The 14,743-nt window shown below is 38.8% G+C and overlaps 1 long non-coding RNA gene across 1 annotated transcript in view; it reads right to left on the reverse strand.

Annotated features, from left to right (window-relative positions):
- LOC134821108 (uncharacterized) overlaps positions 1 to 14,743 on the reverse strand; it is a 40,103-nt gene that overhangs the window by 24,002 nt on the left and 1,358 nt on the right. The gene's annotated exons all lie outside the window — the stretch shown is intronic.

A 14,743-nucleotide genomic window follows, 5' to 3' on the forward strand; every position in this document is an offset into this window, starting at 1 on the left:
GATGATTAGGCAATTGATCATAATAAATGCTTTACCAGTTCTAAGAGAATCACTGTTCTGTTAAACTGGTTGCCATGGTACCTCAAACCTGGATTCCCCGGAAGGAAGAGACGAGTGGGTTCGATCCGAGGAGGTGACTGAAGTCATATCCTCACTATTGTTAGCCTAATGTCTAAAATCCCTCAAGTGCAGGCCCGTTAGGTTGTCGCACTCTCTGAAAAATTGTTTTATGATACAAGTTAACTAAAAAAACTATACTAAACTGTATTATTATATGATTTTCAGACCTACTTTGATAATAGTGAAATATGTAATTAATGCAGTACTGTGAAGGACAGCAGAGCGTCACAATTTTATTGTGGCCGTTTAAAAGCTTTTCTCGGTGATGTTTAAGTATTATATATGTCTTATCTGTCGATTGGAAGGTTGCGAGAAAACTGAATAAAAGGCATTTATATCACTATCAGTACCACAGCTTTTCAGCGGACCGATGAAGTACTCAAAACCTAACAGTGAAGGGGTCTATTGGTTCCTGGGGTTTCGGCTTCCTCTATTTCCACCACCAGCTCCTCAGTTAGTTCCTCTACTAGTTGTAACCTTGGAAGCACGTCACTCCTGAGTCAAAACACCATGGTTACTGTTAGCTGTAAAGTAGGATAGTAACATCATGGTTACTGCCCATTAGTGTATAGTAGGATAGTAACTTCATGGTTATGTTAGCTGTAAGGTAGGGATAGTCATTATTCAACTAGCCGGGGCACTTTTACCTTTGAGAAACATCTCTCCGTTTACAATAAAAACAATAATAAAATTATAAAAAATTATATTCAACATTTATAATTGATAAAACGGTGTCAGTTCACTTAATGTATACAAAGTGCCCGTTGTATGAATGTATCGGAGTTGAACTGCCTTGTTTGATAGTGATAGGTGTACGCCGTACGGATGGAATCAGAAGTGAGATTGAAGGGGGATATTAGCACTAATACAAATAGGATTCTGGCCTAGAGGTTCGTCACGTTTAATTTCATCAGAAGTGATCACTTTTCTGTTCAGTATGATCTCTGTCAAACTTTTGAGTGTCGGACTGCAGTGTTTAAAATAATTATTGACGGGCGTAATGGTCTACTTTTCTTCTATTCTTAAATAACATGACCGGCCCTTGATTAAAAATGCTGAAAATCTGGAATGTACGCGAAACTATACCCGCATAGACAGAATAGGCAATCATTACCAACCAAGGCAGTGCGATGACTTCTGTCGGCAGAAGAGACGAGTCGTTTTCTTGCTAAATCTTGGCTGGTTTCTTCTCACCACTTCACCAAAATTTAACTGCTTTCTTTGGAGCTTCTTCAGCAATATATATACAAATTTAATGATCTTTTTGATGAATCGGTCACAAAGTTGTCCAAGACTTCTTCTCTACCTGGTTTTTCGCTAAAATTGACTGATTTCTTTTGGTGCATCTCAGCAAACTGCAAGACTTACCAAATACTGCAAGACTACCGGTTTTTCTCTGACACAAAATAACGTAGCGTTCCAACAAAAAGGTGAGAATAAAAATGCAAATGTGTGCCGACTCGAGGGCTCATTTATCACAATTGATTGCACCGGGGGCTTTGATTCATTGTGGGGGACTGAGAACCAAATTTGGGGTGATTGCAACCAATGTTCAAAACTACATTTTTGACTGATTTGTCTCGCCATTTCGATTAAATAATGGATATTACATGATCAATGATGGTATTATGATCATAGTATCCGGGCATATTTTATTAATCAATTTCATAAAAAACTTAATAGTTAACTATTGATAAAAAAAATAGTTCAATCGACGTTATCAGCCCACAAAAGTAGGTAATCTACTTGAACTACTTAAACAGTAGTCGTGAGTTATGTAGTAATTTTTATTATAGCTAGTTATGTGAATAATAATTGTGCCCAGATAATGAAATATTCAATATCCATGGGATATGAACCGTAATACTATAAGACATAATCATATTTGTAAATATTTAAGTTATTATCTGGATCAGTATCGATGTAATGTGTAATTGTGTAGTGGCAGTTTACACTGTAAACTGCAAACTACAGCTAGTAGTTGCTATACTTGATTTGTGGTTGAAAATGAATCGCATAGCTGAAAACAAGTAGTATGACTACAGACTAGTTGATTAAGCTTCTTATGATATATATTTACAAAACGTCGAAACCTTGACTCAAGAAAACAAACAGGCATGAGTCTGAGATGAGGGAATTAATTTTCTATAAAGAAAAGGTTATGGATGTTTATTGTTCTTAAACTTAAAGTTTGGCACCTGTTTGGTATTTTCAGGAATTTGTGGCTCATATTTATACATAGCTTGACTTTGAGTGATGTATGTTTTGAGCACATTTGTGTAAGATTGCTGTCCCTTGATTGTCTCTGCTCCTTTTATCTACACTAAACTCAACAAAGCGCAAGTCGAATTATATTTTTTAAAAGCGAGCCTGAGTGGGGTGCAGGTCAGGCATTTTGTTTGCCGTACTGAAGTTGCCCCTGTATTGATATGTGTTCCCGCGTACTGTCTGCTAAGATTTGATAAAAGAATAAGATATAATAAAAGATAAGATTATGATAAAATGCGTAGTAATAATAAGTAGAACGAAAAATAGGGGCGAAAACTCATCCTCAGTTTTTTGGCTAAAATGCTGGCAAGTTGTCACTGATGAAGTTAAGGTTCAATGAAAAATACTAATGGTTTCGTAAGATACCCAGTTATTATTTGATGATAAAACTGAGAGTGACTTTTAATATTGTTCTATAAGTGTTTGTTCTAACCTGGTGAGATAATACTGTTCCTCCAATTATTAGCAGCGGGATTTCAAGGGATTAGAGTACCCAGGTTACAGGGAGAGAGTCCATTTCCTCAGGACATTCCACCGAACTTCCACCTGACTACCCCGGGGTACACCTTGATTTAATGGTTTTATGTACGGGACTATAAACTATTGGTATTGGTATGATATATTAGTAGTCTGCCTTTATAGGGTCAGTGTTACTTTAAAAGTTGTTTCTTACCTACTTTTTGTGTGCATTGCATTAAAGACAGTGTGTTATTGTATAATCAAAATAATTGAAACACTCTTTGAACATTCATGCTAGACAGTGTTGGAAGTGTTGGCTAATTCACTAATTATTTAACAGAGCAATATAACTAAACTCATCATGAACACCCCCAGTTCCAGTCCCACTCCGCCTCCTCAGTGAACACAGGACGCTGAAATACGCTATCACGTAATAGCCGTTGTAGTTACTGTTGTTGTTACTTTGTTGTTATTTGTTATTGTTATTATCGTTCCCTCCTCTCTTATATGCACTGCTGCTGGGAGTAAGTCTATGATATCGTCGAAGGGGAGTGCTGGAGAGTTCACGTGAGGGCATGTGGTTATACCGGTGTAAGGCGTGGTCGTAGGGTCTGGTGATATATTTAATTATAATTAATTAATTTGATTAATTATTCATAGAAACGGTTAACTAACAAAAAATATATTCAGAGCTAATAATAACAAGCCTTCATTCACTTTTTCGCTTAATGAACTATCGAGTTAATTGAGGAAAAAGTATACGAATTTATGAAAACATTTGCCCAATACAAGGATGTTCACATGTTACGTGTGGTCCACATATTGTAGAATTGCATGACAACACTCTTCTTGTTGGTCACATTACACCGCTCATCCACAGCCATTCCCACCTCCTACCCCCCGCCACCCCCCCCCGGGTTATCTAAGCGTGAATCACATGGGCGTGATACTGTACGACGGTCACGGTATCTAACGTGCGAAAAGCTCCCCATCTAGATATTCGGCACAGCTTTTCACGTACTCTGTAGACGTTGAAATGGTTGGTTTTGCTTTTGAATCTCGTGAAACATTTTATATACACGACTTATCCGAGGCGGTGAAAAGTTCCCTCAACATCGAATATAAGTTGATTAAAATCTTCGCTTGATGTCTTATTCATGTGTCTCACTTTTCAGAATGACGATAGTTATTTCACACGGTGTTGCTTACATTTAATTAAATGTTAAAATTTTGATTTGCTGATTTTAAATTTGCTTGCTGTGAACAGAAAGCGTAATTATCTTTATTCCTATAAATATTTTATAGTGGTACAGTTTGTTTAAGAAAGTTTGCGAAGGATAAAATATCAAATATCATAACATGTTCCATTATTTGTCACTGTGAAAGCTTAGATATCTTAATATTTATTATTATCACCCAATGAAATGGATGCCTTCGGAAATATCACAGTAGTTGGAAAGGATCATCTACACAGGAAACCAAGAACTGTCGAGATCATGAACTTGTTTGTGCAGGAGTCCTGTAGCACTACATAGTGGTCGGGACTTATAGTGCACTTGCTCTGATTCACTACTACAAGATAACGACCTTCCTGGTTTAACAGACATATCTTTTACATCTCCCTCGCTCGACCGGTCTTTTTAACTTCCAGCTGTTATCCTTGCTTCTTACATATTCTTCTCAATGATCGGAGATTTCTCCCAAATAATGAGTTTCCGTGGTGGGAATATTAGCCTTGAATATTGTAGGCATCCTGAGTTCAGTAGTCCTGATATCTTCGGACACTGTGATAGTTGCTATGCATTACAGTAAGATCCAATGTCCATTTGGACCAATCCTTAACAGAATCATTTAAACTGATAATGGGTATAGTAATCGCAATAAGCGTTCTTTTCATTGTTGTTTGCTGCTGCATCAATAGGTCAAATGAACAGAAGGCCCGGTGGTTTCTCTATTCATTATCGAAAAAAAACGTTTTCAGGTGATGCTGTAGATACCCCACGGTTCATTAATCCTTAGTGTGTTGTATTGTGGCGGCATTTATTTGGCCACTGGATTGGTTTTGTTTTTTTTTTTTTTTCAACCTTTTTTTTTTGTACCAAAAACTGGTGAAATAAGGTTCGCTGGAATGTTTAAGAGGGAATTTAAGCTGGTAAACTTCCTTGTGTTTAGATATTTATAGCCGCAGGCATCTTTTGCTGTTTTTCAGTAAACCTAGCAATGTTGGACTTAACCAACATTAGTCGGAGTGTTTACATTTGGTTCTTCTCTGGCACAAATTGTTCACAGGCTGGTAGCATAGGTCGTGGCTTGCCTACCATTGCTTCATCAGGTTGAAAGGGGCTGAACCGTAATATAAACAGTTTCATTTCTTACATTGTTTTTTCAAAGATATAATCTTTTTACCTTACTCTTCCATAGTCTATCTATCCTCTTCAACACCTTCCAACGCAATCTCCCTGATGCCCCTTTCATGATGAGATGTAGCAGCCCGACCCATGCTACCAGTCTGTGGAAACAAAAAGTGCAGAGAAGAACCAAATGTAAACACTCCGACTAATGTTGGTTTTGTCCAAACATTGCATAGGTTTACTGAAAAACAGCCAAAACAGATGCTGGGCTATAATATATTGAGAACACCATGGATAGTTACCAGCTTTAAATTACCTCTTAACCATTCCAGAGACCTCTTATTTCTCCAGTTTGGTACCAATAACCTAATCCAGGTGGCCAAATAAATGCCCGGCCACAATACAACACCACTATGATGAATGGAACCAGTGGTTACAGCATCACCGAATAATATGTTTTTTCTATAATGGAATAGAGAATCCATCCGGGCTTCTGTTCAATTGTCCGTATATGATTGCAGAGCCAAAACAACAAGTGAAAGAACGCTTTTTTTTAATTGCATTACAATACCCTTTTTCAGTTTAAATGTATTCGTTAAGGATTGTCCATAAATGGACCAGTGGATATACTGTGTACTGCTTAGCAAATACACAGGTGTCGAAGGATATCAGTGCTACTGAACTCAGGATGCCTACAATATATTCAAGGTATTTCCCACCATCGGGAGGAAACTATTATTTTGGCGTGAAATCTCGATCATTGAGAAGAATGCTAAGAAGCAAGGATTCCAGCTGGAAAGTTAAAAAGACGGGTCGAGCATGGGAGATGTAAAAGAGTTGTCTGCGGAATCCAGGAAGGTCGGCTTATCCTTGTAGTGCTATAGTGAATCAGGAGCAAGGTCACCTATAAGTCCGACCACTATGTAGGCCTATCAGGACTCCTGCACAAACATAGTTCATGATCTCGTCAGTCTTGGTTCCTGAGTAGATGATCTTTCCAATACTGTGTTATTTCCGAAGGCACCCATTCTTATGCGGTGTTATAATAATATTAAGAAACTAAGCTTTCACATGACAAATATTGGAACATGTGTTTGATATTTGATTAATTTATCTTCGCAAACTTTCTTAACAAACTGATACCAGCTATAAAATTTTTATAAGGAATAATAGATAATTCGGTTTTGTTCATCGCAAGCAAATTTAAAATCAGAAAAAATCCAAATTTTAACATTTAATTTAAAGTAAGCAACACCGAAATAACGTCGTCATTCTGGAGAAAGTGAGTCCACAGGATATAATACATCAAGCAAGTTTTTAATCAACTTATATTCGTTGTTGAGGGATCATATTTCCACCGCCCTGCGGATAAGTCGTGATAAAATGTTTACGATGATTTCAAAAGCAAAACTCAACATTTTCAACGTCTTTTACAGAGTACAGTGAAGAGAATTGTGCCTTTACCGAATATCGTTAGATGGGAGCTTTCGCCTCGTTAGATATCGTTGACTCGTCGGATCCGTTATATCACGCCCCATGTGATCACGCTTAGATAACCGGGGTTTGAGGTGGTATATGTGCTGCTGAATGAGCGGTGCTAATGTGACCTACTAGCCAGGGGTGTTGTTTCATGCAATGTCTACAATTTGTGACACACGTACAGGGGGAACATTCTTTGTATTGGGCAAATGTTTTTCATTAATTCGATACTTTTTCCTCAATTAAATCGATAGTTCATTAAGCTCCAAAAAGTTAAATGAAGCTTGTTATTATTAAGCTCTGAATAATATTTTTTTGGTAGATAAACGTTTCTAATGATTAATTAATCATAAGTATTTAATTTTAATTAATGATATCACCAGACCCTACGGAACCACGCCTTACACCGGTTATAACCACATGCCTCACGTGATTCTCCGCTCTTCCCTTCGACGATATCATAGAGGCTTACTCCCAGCGAGCGTGGCATATGATGAGAGGAGGGTTACGATAATAACAATAACAATAACAACAAAGTCACTATCAGTAACAACACAGTAACTACAAACAGCTATATCGTGGATAGCGGGTATTGTCAGCGCCTGGGTTCTCTGGAGGAGGCGGAGGTGGCGACTGGAAACTGGGGGTGTTCATGATGAGTTTTAGTTAATTATTAATTAATTTATTAATTAGCCCACACTTCAACACTGCTTTCTAGCATGATTGTTCAAAGAGTTTTCAATTATTTTGATTATACATAACAACTGTTTAATTGCAATGCACACATAAAAAGTAGGCTAAGAAACAACTTGTAAGAGCTAACACGGACCTAGTAAAGGCAGACTTACTAATATATCAATACCAATACATTGTTCTATAGATTCCCGTTCATAAAACCATAAATCAAGGTGTACCCGGGGGGTATGTCAGGTGGAATGTTCGGTGAAATGCTCGGTGGAATGGACTCTCTCCCTGTTAACACTGGCGCTACTCTAATCATGGATATCCGCCTGCTAATATTGAGGAACAGTATAATTCTCACCAGGTAGTAGAACAACACTTTTAGACAATATTAAAAGTACACTCTCAGTTTTTATCAGTCAATACTAACTGGGTTTCTTATCGAACCATTTGTATTTTTCAATTGATCCTTATCTTCATCGTGACACTTGCCAGAATTTTAGCATATAACTGAGGGGTTGAGTTTCGACCCCTATTTTCTGCCTATATCTTTATTTTACTATCGCATTTTATCATATCGTATCTTTTATTTTATCTTATCTTTTTATATATCTAGCAGACAGTACGCGGAACACATATCAATTAAGTGAGGCAACTTCAGTACGGCCCCAAACAAAATGCTTGACTGCTCCCTCTAAGGCTCGCTTTTCTAAAATATAATTCGACTTGCCCTTGGTGAGTTAGAGTAGATAAAAGGGAGCTTGAGACAATCAAGGGCAGCAATCTTACACAAATGTGCTCCAAAAACATACTTCACTCAAAGTCAAGCTAATGTTATAATTAATGATCCGACAAATTCCTGAAATACCAACAGGGCCATACTTTATGTTTAGAACAATAAACTTCCATAACCTTTTCTATTATAGAATATTAAATCCCATCAGCTCACGACATCAGTGCTGTTTGTATTTCTTGAGTTCAAGTTTTTGCCCGTTGTAAATATTTATCATAAGAGCTTAATCACTAGTATGTAGTCATACTATTGTTTCAGCTATGCGATCATTTCAACCACAATCAAGTATAGCTAGCCAACTACTAGCTGTAGTTGCAGTTTACAGTGCGTAAACTGCCAACATACACCATTACACATTACATCTGATGACTGATCCAGATAATATCCTTTTATTAAGACAAAGATGATTATGTCTTATTGTTATACGAGTTCATATCCATGGATATTGGAATATTTCATTATCTGCCGGACCCACAATTTTATTTACACTTAATGCTATATAAAATTACTACATAACTAACGACTACTGATAAGGTGTTCATGTAGATTACTACTTTTGTGGGCTGATAACGGCGATTGAACTATTTTTATTCAATAGTTAACTATTAGTTTTTATGGTTTGCATTATATAATTGCCGGATTACTATGATTCATAATAACCATCATTTGATCATGGTAATATCATTATTTAATACGGAAAAATGGCGAGACCAAAATCAGTCAAATGTAGTTATGAACATTGGTTGCAATCAACCACAAATTTGGTTCATATGTCCCCCCTCAATTGACAAAGCCGCTGCATAACAATTGTGAATAAAGGAGCCCTAGAGGTCGGCCCACACATTTGCTTTTTTTTATTCTCACCTTTTTGTTGCGAACGCCACGTTATTTTGTGGTCATGAGGAAAAACCGGTAATAAGGTTAAGTCTTGCAGTTTTGCGTAAGTCTTGCAGTTTTTGCCTGAAGATGCCACCACAAGAAATCAGTTCAATTTTAGCGAAAACCTCGTAGTAGGAGTAGAGAAGAAGTCTCGTCAACTTTGGTGACGATTCATACAAAAAAGCATCCAGTTAAATTTGTTATGATGATTTGTGAAGATGAGAAGCTCCAAAGTAAAGCAGTTAATTTTTGGTGATTGTGTGTGAGAAGAAAGAACACCAGAAAAGTTTTGGCAAGAAAGAAAACGACCTCTCTGTGCGACAGAAGTCATTAGCACTGCCACTTGTTGGTAATGATTGCACTATTTCTGTCTATGCGGGTATAGGTTTCGCCGTGACATTCCAGATTTTTTCAGCATTTTTATCAGGGTCTCTCCCGGTCAATGTATTTAGAATTTGAAGAAATGTAGACCTTACGTCCGTCAATATTTATTTTAAAAGCACGCAGTCGCACTCAAAAGTTTGACAGAGATTCATACTGATCTGATAGTGGGATCAATTCTGTTGAAATATAAAACGTGACGACCTCTAGGCCAGATACCTATTGTATTAGTGCTATTTCCCCTTCATTCCAACTTCTGCATTCAATCCGTACGGCGTTACACTTATCAATTATCAATCAAGGACAGTTCAACTCCCGATACATTCTTACAACGGGCACTTTGTATACTTTAGTTTAACTGACACGCGCTTTATCATTTATTATAAATTGTTGATATAATTTTATATTTTTATTTATAGATTTTATTTTTAAACGGAGAGATGCTTTCTAAATGTAAAGGGGCCCCGGGCAGTTGCATAATGACTATCCTTCTTTACAGCTAACAGTAACCTATGATGTTACTATCCTACTTTACAGCTTAACTGCAGTAACCATGATGTTACTATCATACTTTACAGCTAACAGCTAACCATGATGTTTGATCAGGAGTGCGACTGCTCCACGTTAGCCAATACTAGTAGAGGAACTAATGAAGGAGCTAGGTGGTCGGAATATGAGGAGCCGCAACAGCGAATATTTGACCCTTCAATGTTAGGTTTGAGTAGCTTCATTCGCGTCGCTTGAAAGCTGTGGCTGACTGATAGTGATAGTATTCTTTTATCAGTTTTCTCAGCCAATCTTCAATTCGACAGATGAAGACATATATAATACGTTTAAACATCACCGAGAAGCAAAAGCTTTTTTTTTAAACGGCCACAAAATAAAAATTGTGTACGCTTCTGCGGTCATTCACAGTACTGATGATACATAGTTAGCTATTATCAAAGTAGGTCTGTAAAATTAATTAAGATTTCCTGTTTAGTTAGTTTTTTTAGTTTAACTCTGTATAATAAAACTAATTTTTCAGACGAGTGCGACAACCTAACGGACTGCGACTGAGAGGATTTTAGAAGCTTAGGCTACAATAGTGAGGATGATGACTTCAAGTTCACCTCCTCGGGCTCGACCCAACTCGTCTCTTCTTCCGGGGAAGATCAGGGTTTGAGGTACCATGGCAACCAGATTACAGAACTGTGATATCACTTAGAACTTGGTAAAGATAATAGCTTTTTTAGATCAATTGCACTACCATCAATACGCCGCAATGATTTACTCTGCTGACTGCCTGGGTTATGCTCAATTTGGAGAACCTGTAAAATGTAAAATATAGCTGCCTTCAATTCATGTGTGTCTTTAAAATGATAACCTGTGTTACTTTTATTAAAATTCCATGGAATCTGAATGACTGAATTGTTAAATAAATTTGTTTGTATTTAAATTACTGTAAGTTTAAATAAATGATTGTGTGAATAATTGTATGCGTTTGTTAGCGGAAAAATTATAACGTATTAGAGCGGCGGTGAAAGTCGCCCAAAACTTAATCGCACTTCCTTATCATTCGTTCAATAAGGATGACCGTTACACCTTGCATACTTTATAAATTCCTTGAAGATTAGGCGTTGGCGGGTGCCAATTCCAACGTTGAAATGTGAAAGAGCAAGTTAAACCGAGTTAGTGTTATGTTAAGACCTCGTCCGAAAGCCTTGATAAATAGCCAAGAAGGGCGCACAGTATATCCCATCTCTTTTCTCATTAAAGTTTATCGAATTTACGAAAATGGACACACATATATTTTGTAAAGACAATGAATATAAAAATTAGGTATAGATTAACAAACACGTTATACATCTTAACATTTTACCGAAGATTATTAAAAAATCTGATATAATAGACTTTACATTTCATCTTACCGAATTGCTACACCTTAATAAATTACCCTCCGATATTAAGTCTGAAAACATTTACGCAAAATAAAAAAATATGACTTAGAGCCCTTCAAATCTTTTGATGGGCATGGCTAACACTAAAAAAAGTTGACAAGGAATCGATTAAAATTTCACTTGCAGCCTAGCTTTAGAGTCCGTGAAAATTTCCTCTAGCTACTCTAAAATCGAATCGAGAAAGTGATGTGATGATGAGGTCAAATAAGTGTTATAAACCATGGGTGCGTCCTCAGAAAACTAGTCACAAGTCAGGCAGAGTTTGCTTTATGAGCACTCTCCTTGATTTCCACCACCCATTCCATCCTCCAGAAAGAAAGGTGGGTATGAAGGACGGAGCGTGGCTCCAATCATGGTGTAAGCTTCCTGATTATCATGGACATCCTGTTTCCTGCAGTTGGAGGAGCGGGGCTAGTTTGCTCTATGTGCCGCCACCACCTTCTTCAACTGAAAAAAAAGGAGATTTAATAAGTGAACTAAGGCAATACGGAGAGAAATTACGTGAAACTGCGAAATAGATTGTGATTTGCGTTAAAATGAAATATTCCAGACAGGGGTTGATCCCCGAGACAGTGAAATGGAGGCTAGATTAATGTATATTAGGCTGCCCCTATTTTAATAATACCCGGCCATACATAGTGCCTGTGTAACGTGTTATATCAGGATTCTGTGCTTCTACCCGCAGCAGCAACCTGCAGACACCACGGTGGATGATTAAGGAAAAATGTGTTTTAGATCTGGCTGAATTCTGAAGTCAACTTTAAAATTTTATTATGTTATGCTCATCGTATGTGATTACAATTTTTGTCGGTTTAAATGGAGACAATTTTCCTATAATTTTAAAAAAGTGTGGCCGGCTGATGCCTGCCTTAATTCGATTCTCGAGAACTGCCTTAAAACATTTTCTGCGAGTGCTCCCTGCATTTCTGCAGAGAGTTATTAACATTTTAGAGATTGATCATTCAATTAAAAATCCTTCCAGATCGATTGGCAGTAGTCATAACCTAATTGTTACATCTAATTATCCGATCCAATCGCCCCTTCAGAAATCAACAAATAACTTCATCGGTGGACTCTTGGGTCATTAGCGAACACTTGCGAACCCGCCACGGAACACACGTTAGTAAGGGATGATTTTATACTTTTATACTGTCTAGAAAATTAAAAGCATGTATTTTGAGCCTGGCTCGCATATCATGTTCTTATTATGCCGCGATGCAATTACCTAACATGATGATTCGGAATGATAATTTTGTTATGGGTTGTTTTGATAACTGTTTTCAAACATTCGCCTAACAAGGATTTCTTCGGTGGTATTATTAGATTTTACCGATTTGTGTGTTTGTGCCAATGCAGTTTGTGTAGTTTTCCTTGTAGTGACTTACAGCTGGCATTTATGTAAATGCCTCGGTTAACATTCCCGTCCGAAGTGTGGATAGAACCGGGTACCGATCTCACAGTCACATGTAAAACAGATAGAGGTGTGTGAATTGTGATAAGCTGGCGTCTATACACGACGAGGAGGTTCCTTCAGATGAACAATTGAGGCAATTCAGGGACAGCTACCGTTCATTTGGGTTTGGGTTCGGCCGATCAACCTCCAGCAAGTACAGCAAGTACAGCAACACTCAACCAGAGGACGGTGGAATTTACACGTGCGTTGTGTTCCACGATGATGATCTCCTTCCGGTGGAGATAGCTACCAGTCTGGTTCATGTAAGGGACCTCTGTGCTGACTCTAACTGTTTCGAACAACAGACTTGTTTCCCTGACTACGACACGGGAACGTTCCAGTGCGAGTGTGTGTTCGACTGCCATTTATCCGAGCCAAAACTTCTGTGCACGGACACGTGCGAGCTGTTTTTCAACGAGTGTTCAATGTGGGAGACAATGTGTTTGGATGGGGTACACCGGAATGTGGCGTATTATGATGTGTGTCAAGCTGAGGAGCGACCCATAGTGTTACAGTCCGATATACCTGTTGATATGACACCCTCGTGGGATGAAGAAGTGGTTTTATATTCAGGGCTGACCAGAGACGGGATACCCTCCTCCTCAATAACCTGGTACCTAAACGGAAATGAGATCCAAGAGTTCAGAAACAAAAGTAAGATGAAGTTTGTAACATCAGCGGAGTGGGGAGGTCAGATAGAGTGTAAGATCATGCATTGTATGAGGGAGAGCGTTGTGTTCTACACCCGCTACAACATCATCCTCCCTCCTCCACCAGGGGTGTACCATGTCTGCAGTGTCTTCCCTGGTGGGGTTTTAGAACAGTTCCACGGAGCTGTAAGCAACTATGATCTGGCTTGTTCTCATGTTCTGGCGGCTAACTCTTTGGTCAATACTGACTACAGCCAAGGCTGGTATATATACGGTACATTCGACGTGCACGACGGATCTGGTATAGCGCCCTCTCATGGCCATGACATCTTGTGGGACCTCAGCGGATTGAGTTCCAGAGGGGGTGGTTTGATACAACATTGGAGGAGAGAAGATGCGAGGTGGATGTGGGAGTGGGGGTGATGTTTGAGAGGACAGAGCGGCTTGCGAGGTGAGGTTCATGGACTTCACCTCCGAAGCAGCGTGTCCTCTTTCTACGGTGCTATGATGGGGGGTCTGTCTGGGCATGTTAGAATTGGGAGGTGGGGAGGAGTTTGTGGAGGATGTGGCCGGATAAAGTGACCTGAGTTTGGGTTGTGTTGGCGACAGTGACGCCAGGGTTTCAGGACCAACTGGAGGATGATGTTCACTGAAGAGTGTGCAGTGGAGGGGTCAGTGAGCCAGTGTCCTGATATGCACCACCTTTTACTGTGACAAATCAACAAGAGAACCAGGCCTCAGGGTACGGTAAAGCTACCCCAATAGCTGAATCAGGGGCCTTGACCTTGGAGGCTGGTTCCAGGGTTATCGCTGTGCTGAGTTGAAGTGTGAGGAACAGGAAATAACTGCTGTACAAAGGTGCGCGCTGAACCAAGCTGATAGTGTAAACTGCCATCTGAAGCAGAAGTCTGAGTTGAGGAAGAGGGTGGGAGGGGAGGAGTGCCCGGAGGAGGAATGCGAGTGGGAGTTGGAGATAGTGACCCGGGGCTGCCCACAAGACAACCCACCCTTTCAGTGTAATGGAGTTTAGCAGGATTACATTTGAACTGTTATTCTCGTAATTAGTGCCATCAGATTAGATGGATAAAGTGGATCGTCTGAAGCCAAGTGTTAAGAAAAGCGAGTGTGGAGCAAGTAATCCAGAGTGGCCAAACTTACTCTTTAGTTTAAACTAACGATGTTATTCGTTTGAGGTGATATATTCATCGTAAATGTATTGAGAACATGTCACATTGACATCAAACAATTATACGCCTCTTGATTGGGCATGATTTGAATAAATTACGAGA

This window comes from Bolinopsis microptera, chromosome 9 (assembly GCF_026151205.1).
Source record: "Bolinopsis microptera isolate Bmic1 chromosome 9, MBARI_Bmic_1.0, whole genome shotgun sequence".
NCBI classification, from domain to species: Eukaryota; Metazoa; Ctenophora; class Tentaculata; order Lobata; family Bolinopsidae; genus Bolinopsis; species Bolinopsis microptera.